Source organism: Malania oleifera, chromosome 10 (genome assembly GCF_029873635.1).
Source record: "Malania oleifera isolate guangnan ecotype guangnan chromosome 10, ASM2987363v1, whole genome shotgun sequence".
Lineage (NCBI taxonomy): Eukaryota > Viridiplantae > Streptophyta > Magnoliopsida > Santalales > Ximeniaceae > Malania > Malania oleifera.
In genome coordinates this window covers 51,964,462-51,981,069 of record NC_080426.1, presented here as the reverse complement: position 1 = coordinate 51,981,069, position 16,608 = coordinate 51,964,462, and the positions used below count along the sequence as shown (strand labels likewise).

The window sequence follows — 16,608 nt, the reverse complement described above, 5'->3', positions numbered from 1 at the left end:
TCTACTCGCTCATACAAGTAGGTTCCCTCTGCCCTAGTGCATTATACAGCTACTGTCACATCTGAAACTACTAGTACACTCGCCTTACTCAGCAAGCTCTCAGGTGAAGAGTATGTCTCGCCCAATTGTAACATGTTTTACATATATAAATACTTCTAATATCATAATACATTATTCTTTCCATCGTTATTCAATCATTCACATTCTTTCATGTTCATAACTTAACATTTTCTTATATTTCACTTTAAGTGACTTTTTCTCATTTGTATCATTCACATTTCATTTCATTGCATTGTCATTCCTTATAATTTTATTTCATAACATTTTCATTTCATTCCTTTGTACTACAAGACCGACTGACCTTCAGGGAGCGACCGAACCACAATGGTCTCTAAGTACCCGTTAAGATAATGTCTTTCTTAGGTATCAAACATGAAATCAAAGATCCTAAAGAAAAATAATTTTTTTTGTTTTTTTTATATTTTTTTTTACTAAAAAGGAGCGGCACCTCTATTTATTTATTAATATACCCTCACTTTTGACGGAAAAATATCGTGATTACAAGTTAAAACAAACCAACCAAATTAGGACAAACAAAATTAAACAAAACTAACAAAAGAGATAAAAATATAAAAATAATCAAAATTAAAACGAAATACACCAAACAAACCTCTAAAGTTGAACTAACGGCGAACGGAAATAAGACCCTACCTATCCATCCGAAAGATATCTTTCTGATAACGTGATAGAAGGTATTGTTCTTCATAAATTACACCGTTTCCATTTCTCCTTCTTTAGCAAAAAACAACTTCATTGACATTTGCAATGTTTGTGCGTCGCGATGGAGAAGTGTGTGAGAAATCATTGGAATCGAATATCATGTGATTGGTAGCCCCAGAGTCAAGTATCCAAATATTACTATCAACATTATGACGATAATTAAATAAAACAGTACCAAAGGTGCCAACTCTATTAAGAAAACCAAAAATTGGATAGAACAATTCTTGGATTTTGAGCTCACAAAAAAACCAAAACTGCAAACCTCCGGTTTATAACGAATCAGCTCAAGATTTAATCGGGCATCCACCGAAATCCTCGTATGAATCCGCTCCGGAGCTGTAAGCAAACGCCAAAAAAGGATCAAGTAAAATCGTAGTCGTGGGGTATGGCAAGGATGGCCACAGACACAATCCCACACTTGGGAGGAATTCAAGGCAACTTACACATCAACTACAGTCAAGGGGATGTCAGTAAAAAATGTTATTATTGTTGCTCCTAACGTGGCTGTGATTTTTCTAATCAACCTCACGTTTTCTGACTAAATAAATTAAACCTCAACAAGAATTAGAGCTAGAACCTTGGTAGAAAAGATGAAGCTTCTAAAAAAACTTCAAGGAATCTGCTCAATCGCCGCCCGGGTCAGCAGCGGTTAACTGCAGCGATGAAGTATCGCGGCGTCTGACAGCGGCCATGGAACCTCTCAAAAATCTTCAAAGAAGGGGAAGCAGAATCTGATCTGATGGCAAGCCAACGACAACGGCCCAACGAGATCAAATCTGAGATCCTATACAAAGAAGCGAGATCATAATCAGCACGCGGCAACTTAGCGGCGGCCCAACGACGACGAACTCGGCGGCAGCGGCGGTGACTCAATGATACCGACGAGGGTTTAGCCTGCTCTGATACCATGTAAAAGAATGAAAAATAAAATTAACTGCAGCGATGAAGTATCGCGGCGTCCGACAGCGGCCATGGAACCTCTCAAAAATCTTCAAAGAAGGGAAGCAGAATCTGATCTGATGGCGAGCCAACGACAACGGCCCAACGAGATCAAATCTGAGATCCTATACAAAGAAGCGAGATCATAATCAGCACGCGGCAACTTAGAGGCGGCCCAACGACGACGAACTCGGCGGCAGCGGCGGTGACTCAATGATACCGACGAGGGTTTAGCCTGCTCTGATACCATGTTAAAGAATGAAAAATAAAATTCTGTATATTTCTCCTTCTCCTATTCCTCTACAAGAGAATGAATATATATTATAATATTTACCTTTCCGAAATTTCCCCCAATAATCATGCCACAATTTTAACCTTACCTACAATCACGCCAACGTTTGGTCAATTTATAACTAAAACTCGTCTCTTATTTATGATTAAAGTTTATATACCATTTATAAGTAATTTTTATCTGTCAATAATAAGCAAAATTCATCTATCACGTGTTTTTCTATTATTTATGAGCATAACTCATTGTATTTGATCATTTTGTCATAAGGGCTTATTTGGCCTTTTAATTCTTAACAACTCTATCAACGAGACTATTTGGCCTCTTGTGCTTTGTGACCTCACAGCATATTTTTTAAGGCTTAATCTTTACGACGCTATTATGAAGTCCTATATGACAGTTCCTTTATTTCAGAGGTGTACTCTAGGAATTTGTTGCATCAAACTTTGATTTTGAATTCCAATCCAATTTGATTCAATTAATATAAGCGCACTAAGTGAAATTAAATATATTCACCCCAAATGTTCAAATACCGTAACCCAAGGAGGGATGAATTGCACAGAAAATGCCCTAGTCGTATGTACACTTGTCCAATAAAATGTTACACCATAAGCAGTGTGACTAACACAAGCTCAAATGATGCCTTTTTATTGAATGTAAGCACATACTTCCTCAAGTACCGAGCATCTGTTAAATTGTGAAATTTTGTTTATTTTTTATTTCTATTTTCTAAAAAAAAATTATAAAAATTCCATATTGTTTTCTAATTTTTCAACATTTGTGCAGATTACACACACACATACATATATTTGTTTTTCAACTTCTTCAGCACAAAAGTTAAAAATTGAAAAATAAGATGATAATCTTATAATTTTTTAAAAATTGAAAACAAAAATGTTTTTTTTCTCTCAATTAAACAAGTCTTGAGTTTTTTATACTTAGATGTAGACTGCAAATCACTCAAAATTCAAAACTAAAAATATCATTAGTTATTTAAAATGTGATGTGGCTACTTAAATAGTCTAAACTAGCTACTAATTTCTTAATAGCTTTGCTCTGTGTGAGGATTGGTGTAATCCCAAGAGGGGGGTGAATTTGATTTTTAAAAATTTTTGCTAATTATTTAATCGATTCACAAATAATATCCCAATCAAAAATAAAGCGTGTATGTAAACATTCACAACAATAAATATACAATCATACACGTGTGGAAATATAAAGAGAGTAGGGTTAGAGAGAATAACACCAAGATTTTTACAAGGTTCGGCTATACCCGCCTACGTCCTCGCCTTAAGCAAACCACCCGAGGATTTCCGCTATAACGCTCCTTTAAACTAGGCAGAGCCACCCATTATACACTCCTTATATGCAGAGCCACCTCACCAAATGATATCCCCTTGTTTGGCCCACTCCTTATAGGCAGAGCCACCTCTCTAAATAATATCCCCTCACTCGATAATCCCTCCTTCTAGACGGAGATACCTCTCCAAGTGATATCCCCTCACTTGTCACAGTTCACAACCCGAATCGCAAATAAAATTGATTTGAAAAATAATTTTGTGTATAAGAAATGCTTCTTCAAAAGTTGATTTGCACAATGAAAAATACTTTTAAATGCTCTCCCAAATAATTTTAAATACGAAGCTCGGTAGAGTATAGGTAATCCTATCAAAAATATTTTTGCAAGAAAATGAGAGTATGGAAAATGATTTCTTTAAGATTGATCTTTTATATATCAAATAGCTAGAAGACATTCAAGATATATATATATATATATATATATATATATATATATATATATATATATATATATATGAGTGTGAATATATACTCAAACCATTCTTGAATAACCCAAAATATTTTCTCCAAAAGAGTTTTCAAAAAGAAAGTAGGAGAAATATGAATTTGATCTTCAAATATTAAACAGATTAAAGCATAAATATTAATAATCCATGCACTTTTAATTTGTAAAGTGAAATTGAATGTAAATGTAACTTGATACAAATTCCCATGTTTTTTTTTAATTATATGAAATTAAATTTACAATTTTAATGTATGTAAATGTAAATAAAGGATAGAAAATAAAAAATAAAAAGTGGAGGCCAATAATTTGGACTAGCTTTATAATTTGAATTTATGTAAGTTAGTGTTTGGAATGATGGATTTTATCTAACGACCTGAAATTTCATTCCATTTTTTTAAAAATATATACTATAAATTACCTTACTTTGATACCCCTGTAATAACACTAGAACATACCTATGCAGTGGAAAATACAAAATTGTACAACTATGTACACGATACCAGAATTCAATATCTCCCTAAAATATACATACACAAAAACATAACTCTCTAGTATCATTTATCAGAATTCCTGATCTACCCAAAAATACTTTTCTCTTGCAAACACTTACCCTACAAACAGGGCAGTGCAAATATCCTCTCTTTTTCCGAGCCTGATCTACTCATCTAGTTGGATCACCTGAAAAATGTTAATTTACTAGGATGAGACAACGCTCAGTAAAAAAAGATATGCTATTACTAGTGTGTGGCAACTGAGTTTACATAAATAATTTACTGATAAATAACTAAACTGAGATATCATGTAAAATATAATACTGCGTAACTCACACCTATGTTGCTTAAAATACATCTATAATATATGAGTTTTTTATTTAATCATATTGCTAGTATTATAATATATCTGCTGCTATTATTCTGTAAATATGTATGTGAATATATATATATATATATATATATATAACTATGAAAACTACCCTAGAAATCTATATGTCATGATTTAACCCCTTCGCCTACATTGTAGAGAATCTTCCCAAAAACCCTATGGCGGTTCTTGATCATTGAAACGAAGCTTAACGGAGTAGAAATTGTAAAGAGAAGGGAGAGGGGTCGTGGGAGAGGAGAGAGAGAGAGAGAGAGAGAGAGAGAGAGAGAGAGAGAGAGAGGATATTTAGTTTTAAGTTTAAAATACATCTCTCGGTTCTTTATAATTTTTAGCATTGGCCAGAAAACGATCGTCATTATCTTGTGCTTCTCAGAAAACTGTCGCCGATTTTCTATTAACCGGCTAAAAAATTTACCGTTTTACCTGTACTCGGCTGCGGTAACTTCACAAAACCGTCACCAATTTTCGGACTCTTTCAGAAAATCGTCGCCAGTTTTCTCCTTCTCTTACCAAAAATCCATATTTTCCATTTTCTTTTATTATTATGATTCCCAGGTTACTACATTCTCCCCTCCTTATAAAATTGTGTCCTCGAAATTTGCTATCTATGTTGTACATCACCCTCTAAGGAAAATTGGTTACTTATTTTATTACTCACCCTCACTTATGGTAGAGGAATATCGTGGTTACATATACGATTTTGGGATATTACAAATATATACATAAAATAAAATTTTTCCAAAACCCAAAACACTACCTATCTTATAACCTAATATACAACTTGTACATACATCTTTCTGTTCTGCATAAAATAAAACCAAACTTTATAAACTAAATTTACTTTACTTGAATCGCTATTGTTCTTTCTGTCTAATATTAGTCTCCACTGAGTAGATGTGGGTATCTCTATCGTATCTCCCCCTCTAACTCCCACGAGGCCTCCTCCACTGCTTGATTTCTCCATAGGATTTTTACTAGTGGAATTCTCTTAGTACGAAACTCTTGTTCTTTTCTATCTAAGATCTGCACTAGCATCTCTTCATATGCTAGGGTATCACTGAGCTCTATCTCCTCGTATCTAATCACATGGGAGGGATCCGGGACGTATTTCCTCAGCATGGAAACATAGAATACGTCATATATTTTAGATAACGCTGGTGGTAAAGTTAGCATGTAGGCAATTGGACCCACTCTTTCTAGTATCTTGAATGAGCCAATAAACCTAGGGCTCAGTTACCCTTCCTCCCAAATCTCATAGCCTCTCTCAACGGTACTACTTCCAAAAATACCTAATCTTCCACATCAAACTTCAGTTTTCAGCGGCGAGTATTTATGTAGCTGTTCTGCCAACTTTGACCTAAACTGATTCTTTCTTTAATTAGTCGGACTTTATCGTATGCTTGCAGCACTAATTCTGGTTGCAAAACTCGCCTCTCACCCATTTCATCCAAGTATAGTGGAGAACGGCACCTCCTACAATACAATGCCTCATAAGGTGTCATCCTGATGCTGGACTGATAGCTGTTATTATACGCAAACTCAACCAGTGGCATATACTAGGTCCAACTACCCTTGAAATCCAGCACACACGTTTGAAGCATATCCTCAAGTACCTGAATCGTCCTCTCTGTCTACCCATCAGTATGAGGATGGAAAGTTGTGCTAAATGATAATTGAGACCCCAAAGCCTCCTGTAAGCTCCTCCAAAATCGTGATATAAAACGCGGGTCTCGATCTGAAACTATAGATACTGGCACTCCATGAGGTCGAACTATCTCCTGAATGTATATCTATGCCAGTATGTTCATAGGATAGCTAACTTTAATAGGTAGGAAGTGAGCAGTCTTCATCAACTGATCTACAATTACCCAAATAGCATTCTAGCCATGCAGCACTGGCGGCAAACCTGTGACAAAATCCATAGATATATGGTCCCACTTCCACTTAGGGATGTGGAGTGGCTGCAGCTGTCTTGCTAGCCTCTGGTGCTCAGCCTTTACCTGCTGGCACGTCAAACACTGCTCCACAAATTTTGCAATCTCTTTCTTTATGCCGCTCCACTAGAAAGATTTTCGGAGATCCTAATACATTTTAGTACTGCCAGGATGAACTGTGTATAGGGATCTGTGTGCCTCCTCTAAGATAACTCTCCTAATCTCAGCATCTATAGGAACACATTGTCTGGTACAAAACCTTAGGGCTCCATCATCTAATATACTGAACTCCTCTCTCTGTCTGTCCTGCACCTTTTCTATCAACTCTACTAACTCTGCATCATTTCCCTGAGCAGCTTTAATTATTTCTTGCAAGGTAGGTTGTATCACCAGGTTGGCAATGAATACCTGGTGATCACCCTCTACCAACTCTACACCGAGCCTTTCTAGGTCTATCTGAATTAAATGCTGAATCTCTACTGCTAATAATATTGTACTCACTGACTTCCAGTTTAGCGCATCAGTCACCACGTTTGCTTTCCCTAGATAGTAGTTGATCATACAATCATAATCTTTAATGAGCTCTAGCCATCTTCTTTGTCTCATATTCAATTATTTCTAAGTGAACAAATACTTTAAACTTTTATGGTCTGTGAAAATTTCGTATTTCCCACCATAAAGATAGTGCCTCCAAATTTTTAGAGCATACACCACTGCAGCTAGCTCTAAATCATGTACTAGGTATTTCTTTTCATATTTTTTAAGCTATCGAGATGCGTAGGCTATTCTTCCATGCTACATTAATACACACCCGAGTCCCTTCTAGGACGCATCACTATATATAACAAACTCATCCTCTCCTAATGGTATAAATAGCATTGGTGTCGTGATCAATCGCCGCTTTAACTCTTGGAAGCTCTGCTCACAATCATCTGTCCATTCAAACCTCACATTCTTCCTTGTGAGTCATGTCAGGGGACCTGATAATCTGGAGAAACCGTCCACAAAACGTCGATAGTACCCTACCAAACCTAAGAAGCTTCTAACCTCCTAAACATTCCCTGGTCTCACCCAACTCACCACCGCTTCTATTTTACTCGGGTCAACTGATATATCATCCCCGGAGATCACATGCCCGAGGAAAGTGACCTGTCTCAACCAGAATTCACATTTCTTGAATTTAGCGTATAACTTTTCCTCCCTTAACACCTACAAGACCAGCCTCAAATGATTCTCATGTTCCTCAAAACTCTTTGAGTAGACCATTATATCATCAATAAATACCACAACAAACTAGTCTACGTACTGATGGAACACCCGATTCATTAGGTCCATAAACATTGTCAGTGCATTAGTCAATCCGAACGACATTACCATAAACTTGTAATGCCTGTACCTGGTTTGGAATGCTATCTTCGAAATGTCATCTGATATAACTTTCACCTGGTGGCAACCTAACCGTAAGTTAATCTTAGAATAAGCCTGGGTCCCCTAGAGCTGATCAAATAGATCGTCACTTCTGAGAAGAGGATATTTATTCTTGATTGTCAGTTTATTTATTTATCTATAATCTATACACATCCTCATAGTCCCATATTTATTCTTTACAAATAGGATTGGTGCTCTCCAAGGTGACACACTAGGCCTGATAAATCTCCTATCCATCAACTCCTGCAGCTGGTCTTTCAATTCTTTCAATTCGGCTGGAGCCATTCTGTTGACCTTATAGGTCACGCCCTGGTTTTGATAATGACAAATACTCTTGTATTTAATAAATATCTAGTTCATGTGCAGGTTCATATAAGTATATCATCAATGGCATATGAAAGTTCAAAAGCTTGAAGACAAACTCTTGATCTTAATTGTAATAATCTTAGTGAAATTTGTCTGTAATAGTAATTAGGGTATTCGGTTTGTAATAAGCACACACATCACATGCATGGTTTATTTTGTAAGCTCAAACCAGATACAAATCAAAAAATGACCTTAGGAAGACTTTAGGGTGCACCTTCGGTCGACCAAAGGTTGATCGACACCGGACATTTTTGGTGTCTTCGAATTGGACCCCAAGTGCCTCTAGGACACTCACACTTTCACATATATGTGTTAGGCACTTGAATAGTGCTTTTTTGCTTCAATACGGGACCGAAATGCACACACGATGCACTTTCGGTCGACCAGCCAAGCCAGTTCAATTTGGCCTGGTCGACCGAAACTCCCTGGGGTCAAAGTTGACCACTCGGTCGACCAGCAAGGTTAGTTCAAAAGGCCCTGGTCGACCGAAGCTCCTTTGGGTCAAAGATTGACCACTCGGTTGACCGAAACTTGCAGTTCAAAAGGCCCTGGTCGACCAAAACCCCCCTAGGTCAACATTTGACCATCCGGTCGACCGAGAGGTTTTGAACTACAACTACCTGGTCGACCGAAGGGTTCTCGGGAGAATTCCCAGCGGTCTGGTCGATCGAACCGTGTAGTTCAAAATGGCCAGGTCGACCGAACCTCAGAAATTTGGAAAATCGCCTTGCCTCGGTCGACCAACCACTCAGTTCAAAATATCCCTAGTCGACCGAGCCATTTGAGTCCTGGTTGACCGAACCATTTCTGATCAACCGGACCTCTCAGGTTGCTCCTATTTTTTACCGCGGTTAATATTTTTAAAATAGGGTTAAATTGATTTAAACATCATTAATCTTTTCTAACAATCCCTAATAGGTCCCTAACGGTCAAAATTTTCAGCATGTCTATATATACTCTTTCATTTGGTGGATTAAGCACCGATTAGCAAAAGGATTAAGAAAATCTCTCTCAAGCAAAAATATTTTACTTTGCCTCTCACAGCTCATACTCTTTTGAAAATCCACTCAAGCTTACCTTCTTCATCTATCTATATCATTTTGTAAGTGTATTGAGTTTTACTACTTAAAAGGTTTGCTCTCCCGTTTATTGCATATTTGAATCGATTTTTCTTTGAGAGCACAGCCTAAGTTTTCTTAGGAGGCTTTGCCAATAAGTCTACCCTAAGAAGACTTGTGGTGAATTCCCAAGTATTGCACTCTTATTGCAATAACTTAGGAAGTTCGTATTTTGGTTGGGGCTTGCAAAAATACTTTCAAACATACTCAAATATCCTGTGGTATTCATATTGATATATTTGTGAAAAGGTATTTGTGTGTGTGTTATATCAATCTTTGTAGCAATATCCATACAAGTCTACATTATCTGCTGAAATACAAAGATTTAGTATATCTTGCAAACCAAACATATACATTGCTAGAGCTTCATATACGTATATGTATTGAGAAAACTTGATGATTGAAATATATTGAGTTTGGAAAATATCTTTGTTTGAGCACTTAGATTGAATATCCTGTGATACAAAAATCATCTAGGTTTGCACTCTCATGCACTCATTACAACTATAGTAAATCTATTTGAGAGTTGAAACTATTTAGACCACACAAAACTTACATTATTAAATCAACTGTGGTGTTTGTGTCTGTGCGCATTAGTGGTACAAATCTGCTTTACGTGAAAGCACTCTTGTATTGTACCTTTTGATTGTATATCTGAGAGATTCCAGGCGTGGCCTGAGGGGGCGGTAATCCAGCCCGGTAAGGATTGGTGTAAAGGTTGAGGTCAACCCTGTGGTAATTTGACCTGGTGTGTATAGGTGCCGCTCCACCCGTTTAAGTGAGCAAGTTATTGTGATAATCCTTGTGCTGGTTAGCCAAGGCGGGGACGTAAGCAGTTGGCCGAACCTCGATAACATATCTGCGTGTCATCCCCTATTTAGTGCTTTCTGGTGCTTGTGTGATTGTTTAAACTGCTTTATTTAATTTCTGGTATATTTACATTATCTGCACCAAATTGACCATAGGCTTGTGAACATACTACTGTTAGGAGGAATACTTAGGAGATAAATTTTAAAAATACCAATTCACCCCCCTTCTTGGGATCACAGTAAAGCTAACACATTCTGTATGGCACTTTAGATACGGGTGCCGACTCTAGTAGTAAATCCACAGTAAATTCAATCTCTCGATTTGGTGGTAAACCAGGAAATTCCTCTAGAAAGACATCTGGAAATTCTCTAATTACTGGAATATCAAACTATTTCAGCTTTTCCCTTGGCGACTACTTTATGTAAGCAATATACCCCTAGCAACCACCCTGAAGCAGTCTCCTCTCCTGAATAGCTTACACCAACTGTGGCGAGGTGTGCACACGTGAACCCGTAAATTTGAATTCTTGCTCACTTGGGGATTCTTAAAATCACTTCTTTTCGATGACAATCTATGCTTGCGTGATTAGCTGTCAGCTAGTCCATACCCAATATTACATCAAATTCCTGCGTATCTAATATCACAAGATCGACTCGTAGTACTTTCTCCTGAATTCCTACTGGAAAATTTTTAAGCACCCTCCTACACCTCATTACTAATCCAGCCGGTGTGGCTACTAACAATTCAACATCCAATAGTTGTGCTTCAATCCCAGATAACTTAGCATGTCCTAATAACACGAAAGAATGGGTGGCACCTGTATCAAACAAAACAACGACGTTATATGGTAAAGTAGTAATAATACCTGTTACAATGTCTCCAATAGCCTCAGCATCTCCCGGCGTCAAAGCATAGACTCTCGCCGATGCTGTGTTCCTCTGCTGGCCTCCATGGGGTGCCTGGTAACCACCTCGGTACGGTATGTGAACAGGTGCATGGACCAACAATCCCTGATATGACCAAGACCTATGATCGGGTCTCCCACAATGATAGCAGATGTTGTCTCCCATCTTACATTAACCTGAATGCCTCCAACCACATCTGGGAAAAATAGGGTAATCCTGCTCACCCTGAAACCCTCGATGTCCTGTCATCTATCTCTGGCCTCCTTTGAACCGTTCTTCTCTCCATGGACCCTGGCTGGAACCTGCCAAAAATCCTGGAGGCGTGGGCATCTTCCTCTGGCTCGATGCCCCCACATCTGTCTGCTCGCTCTCCCCCGCTGCTGTGGCTCTATCTACTAATTTAGAGAAGTCATGTATCTTTAGAACTACCACTAGCTTATATATATTTCGCCTTAGACCTATTTCAAACTTCCTGGCCTTCTTAGCTTCATCTAACACTATGTAGGGAGCAAATCATGACTGCTCTATAAACTTTACCACATACTGCTTAACTATCAACGACCCCTGAGTCAAACCTAGAAACTCCTGCACTTTAGCCTCTTTGATAGTGGAGGGAAAATATCTGTGAAAGAATATCTCTCCGAACCGACTCCAAGTCATAGGCTCTGGTATGGGCCTCTGCTCCTCCAATAATTTCATGGTCGTCCACCATTTCTTAACCTCCCCTATCAACTTATACGTGGTATAAAGGACCCTCTGTTCATCGGTGCAGTGAAGCACTATCAGTACTTTCTCTATCTCCTGAGCTAGAGGATTCATTTTCGTGAACTTCTCTATAGTACACCCCTGGTCTGCAGATGGGCCTCCCTACTCCCTGGAGCTCCATGCAATCTCATCCATAACCTGTTGAGTTACGCTATGTAAAATAGCATATGAGTCCTCACCGTCCATGTTAGAGGGCCCTACTCCATCATCGCCGCTAGCGTGAGCACTACTACCTCCAGGATCCATCCTACAATAATACCAAATTATTCTGAGAATCCAAACCTCATAATACTATTCTAACTAAAATATCCCCCATACCTCCCATCACTAATTTAAGGTCTAGTTCTACCATATAGAAATAGAAACCAACGATAGTTTACTATGGTTTCCTTGAAATTGTCACCCTAGGAAAAACACAAAAACCACCTCGAAGTTCATGCTTCTAAACTGCAAAACAAACCCTAAATTCTCATCTTAATTTCCCAACATTATCTCACTGATATTCTATTCTATCCTTCTCAAATTTGATTCCTATATTCTGGTATTGTTTTCTACTGTACTCTAAAGTCTACAGAACCTAACAACCTAAGCTCTGATACCAAAATGTATCAACCTGAAATTTCATACCATTTTTAAAAAAATATATACTGTAAATTACCTTACTTTGATACCCCTATAATAACTACTGGAACATACCTATGCAGCAGAAAATACAAAACTGTACAACCATATACACAATACCAGAATTCAGTATCTCCCCAAAATATACATACACAAAAACATAACTCTCTAGTATCATCTATAAGAACTCTTGAGATCTACCCAAAAATACTTTTCTCTTGGAAACACTTACCCTACAAATAGGTGTAAATATCCTCTCTATTTTCGAGCCTGATCTGTTCGTTTAGCTGGATCAACTAAAACATATTAATTTACTAGGATGAGACAACGCTCAGTAAGAAAAGATATGCTATTACTAGACTTCATCTCTTTGTTTGTAAGCACATTAAAAGACCCCTACCGCACACACCTTCGGGGAGCAACTCCCCACGTTTTTATGGATATTGTGGCTGCGAGGGGAAGAATTGAAAGCGATATCAAAGCAGGCCTAGTCAAGGATAGTGGCACAGAAACTAGTTTAGGCAAAAGGTGGATTAATAGGAAGAAGGACGAAGAGGTACAAATGATACAGGGGCAGTTAACTGGAAGAATCAGTACAACAGAGGTGGAAACCAATGACCCAAGAGAAACTTTGGTTTTGAGCCCATGGTAAATCAAACGGCGCATACAGGCACAAGGCCCCAGATTGTTCACTCTGGTCCTACATTCACCCTGCTGAATCAGCAAGCACAAGACAGGAATGTGAATAAAAACTTTCGAAGGGTGGACCCCATTCCCATGACATATGCCAAATTATTTCCTTAGCTACGGGAAAGGGGGATGGTATCGGCAATCCTTGGGATGCCCATTGTGAACCCTCCTCCACAGTGGTATGATCTTGGGGTTTGTTGTGAGTACCATGCTAACTCTCCCGGCCATACTATTGACCGATGTTGGGCCTTCAAGCATAAGGTGCAATCATTAAAAGATGCTGGATGGTTAGCGTTCGATGAAAAGCAACCGGGAGTCCAAGGGAATCCTTTGCCCAAACACGAGGAAGGAGGTGGTTAACATATCAGGGAGGTTCCCAAATTAAGGGTTTCATTCATCATCCATAGAGGCTAAAGTGTTGGAGTACCGAGCTTTTGACTATCTAATCCTTTTCAGTTGATGTTCTTTTGTTTTCCATTGTTATTTGCATTTTGTAATCCATGGACGCCTGTGTCTCGAAATATTTTCTATATTCAATAAAATGAGTTATGCATTTCATTCTCTCACTTGCATCATGAGTCCAGTTGCCAAATTTTGTTTGCTTATATTTCATGCCGGAATAGGGAAAGTAATATTACCAGTATTCACAAGCCAGAAAGAGCTGTTAATTTTTGAAAATTTAACCCCAAGAGGAGAAAGTAGAGAAAGATGAAACAATCATCAAATTCAAATGTTATGAAGAAGCATCTTACCTTCCAAGGAATTCAACGAAGTGGCTGCACTGTTCTGATAATTTCCTGTCAATTCATCACTCATGTTTTGGTCAAATGATGGATGACCCTCTTTGGCCGACCAGTTATCCTTAAAAGAACCCAAACAATGATTTACCATTTGTTAAACAAATTAAGCCTGAATGTTAAACTAGTTTTTTTTCTTAAAAGTCAGATCACCAGAAATCTAACCTGGGTCCCTTAGCGTTTGGCAAATCATTTGAGACTATAATCATTACCAAAAGGATGGCAGGCTATTTTTCTACTACCTAAAAGAGAATCAGTGAAGAAATCCCTTGACAACCCTTTCGATCCTGAAAGATTCATTTCTTGATTAACCCATCAAAGGATCACACCCCACACTGGGGCAGTTTTTAAAAGATTGGTCCCAATTGAAGTTCAAATGAAAATGAAGTCAAGATTCCTTTATAAAAGGAAAAGTGAAAGTTACAGTGAAAGAAGGAAAAGAAGATTAAAGAAAAAAAAGGAAAGCAGAAGGAAGAAGAAAGAAAAATAAGGGACATAACTCATGTGATCTTTGACTAGCAAATATTTGTGATAAGATTGATAAATTTTGAGCCTCATTCAAATTTTTCTTTCTTTAACTTATACCTTTAGCCTACATTACGGTCCAAATGAAAGTCCTGACCAGATTGGTATACATTGTTGTCTCTAATGATTTGTCAGACTCAATATTGAGTCTGAATTACGTAATAACCTGATCCTGAAAAGGTACGTAGGCAGCTTGTTTAAATAACAAGTTTGGTCAACATCTTGCAAAACGCCTCAACTCAAACTAGGGGCATAAAACATCATTTGGGGTGGTATTTTTAAGCCTTAGTTTCCCTTTTATTCTAAAAACCTACATCTCAAGGCCTACGTTTCGTCCCAAGTCTTAAAGACCATCTTGAGATCAAAGCATAGGTTGATGAAATTGGGGCAGTTGAAGAGAATGACAGTTGTTTAGGCTGGGAAATCAACGTTATACGACTCTTGAATACTGGTATAAATTTTTCCCTATGATAACATTGAAACATGGTAAAACATTTATTTTGTGCGGATGGCCTTTTGATTTAGCAAGTTGATGTCATAGTTGCATAATCATTCCTCGTTCCTTTAAAAAAAAAAGAAAAAAAAAAGAACCCTTCTTACTCTTTAAAGCGTTAAAAGAGGATAGATACTCAAAGAGTTTCAAAATCACCAATACTTTCTATGAAAAAGATACTTGTGGAGAAAGAGCAGCCTAACTAGGGTGAATGTTATGTCAGAATCTGCTTATTCAAAAGAATCCAACAATAGAGTCAAGATCGGTGGCAGATGAATTTAACTGGAGCAAATTTCGAGTTGAGTCTCAGTAGGTCCCTTTCAAGCGCCTTCTTATCAGATTGGAATATAAAATCAGAGTCAAGATCAGCTGTAGGTCCATTCAACTGGGGCAGATTTTATGATTTTCATTTAAGTTGAGTTAATCACTTTCATGATCGAATGAATAAAGAAGATTAAGCCAAGATCAGTTACAGATCCATTCAAATGTGGCAAGTTTCATGTAAAGACCAAAGATAAGGTCATTGATCACAAGTGCATTGGGAGAAAAGATTCATGCATTGTCATGCATTACTCCAAATTTCACGCATTGTCATACATTTCATGCATTGCCATGCACTCCATGCATTACCATACATCTCATGCATTGCCATGTATTTCATGCATCACCTAAATTTCATACATTGTCATGCATTCCATGCATTACCATACATCTCATGTATTGCCATGCATTTCATGCACTGCCTACATTTCATGCATTGTCATTCATTGCATGCATTACCTACATTTCATGTATTACCATACATCTTATGCATTGCCCTGCATTTCACGCATTACCATACATCTTATGCATCGTCATGCATTGCATGCATTACCTACATTTCATGTATTACCATACATCTTATGCATTGCCATGCGTTTCACCCATTGCCATACATCTTATGCATTGTCATGCATTCATGCATTACCCTATATTTCATACATTACCACACATCTCATGCATTGCCATGCATTTCATGTATTACCATGCATCTCATGCATTGTCATGCATTTCACGCATTACCATACACCTCATACATCGCCATTGTGCATTTCATACATTACACAAAAAATAAAAAATAAAAAATGCACACATATTATCACAAGTTAGTAACATGCATATCAATAGCAACATATCACTGCATTATAAGTTGGCAACATGCATACATATAGCAGCATATCATTGCATTCTAGCATCACAAGCAGCAATAGAGCTCCCTTCACACTAGTCTTAAGCTTTCAAATGATTATTTGACATCCTTCATGGAGAGATTCCTATTGTGTTTAATTCTGAGCTGGGGTAGCTGACCCCAAGCGCACATTGATTTACTTGGAAAACTAGGGATAGTTAACCCTAGACACACATTGATTTATTTTGAAACTAGGGCAACAGATCCCAAAGATAAGGGGATTCATTCATTGAC

General features: G+C 37.8%; 1 long non-coding RNA gene across 1 annotated transcript; it reads right to left on the bottom strand.

The window, feature by feature from the left end:
- Positions 1-854: 854 nt before the first annotated feature.
- On the bottom strand, positions 855-2,062 carry LOC131166317 (uncharacterized). Its single transcript, XR_009139790.1, has 2 exons — positions 1,358-2,062; positions 855-1,116 (listed from the first exon to the last, which is right to left on the bottom strand). It is a non-coding gene; the product is annotated as an uncharacterized LOC131166317 (long non-coding RNA).
- Positions 2,063-16,608: the final 14,546 nt, after the last annotated feature.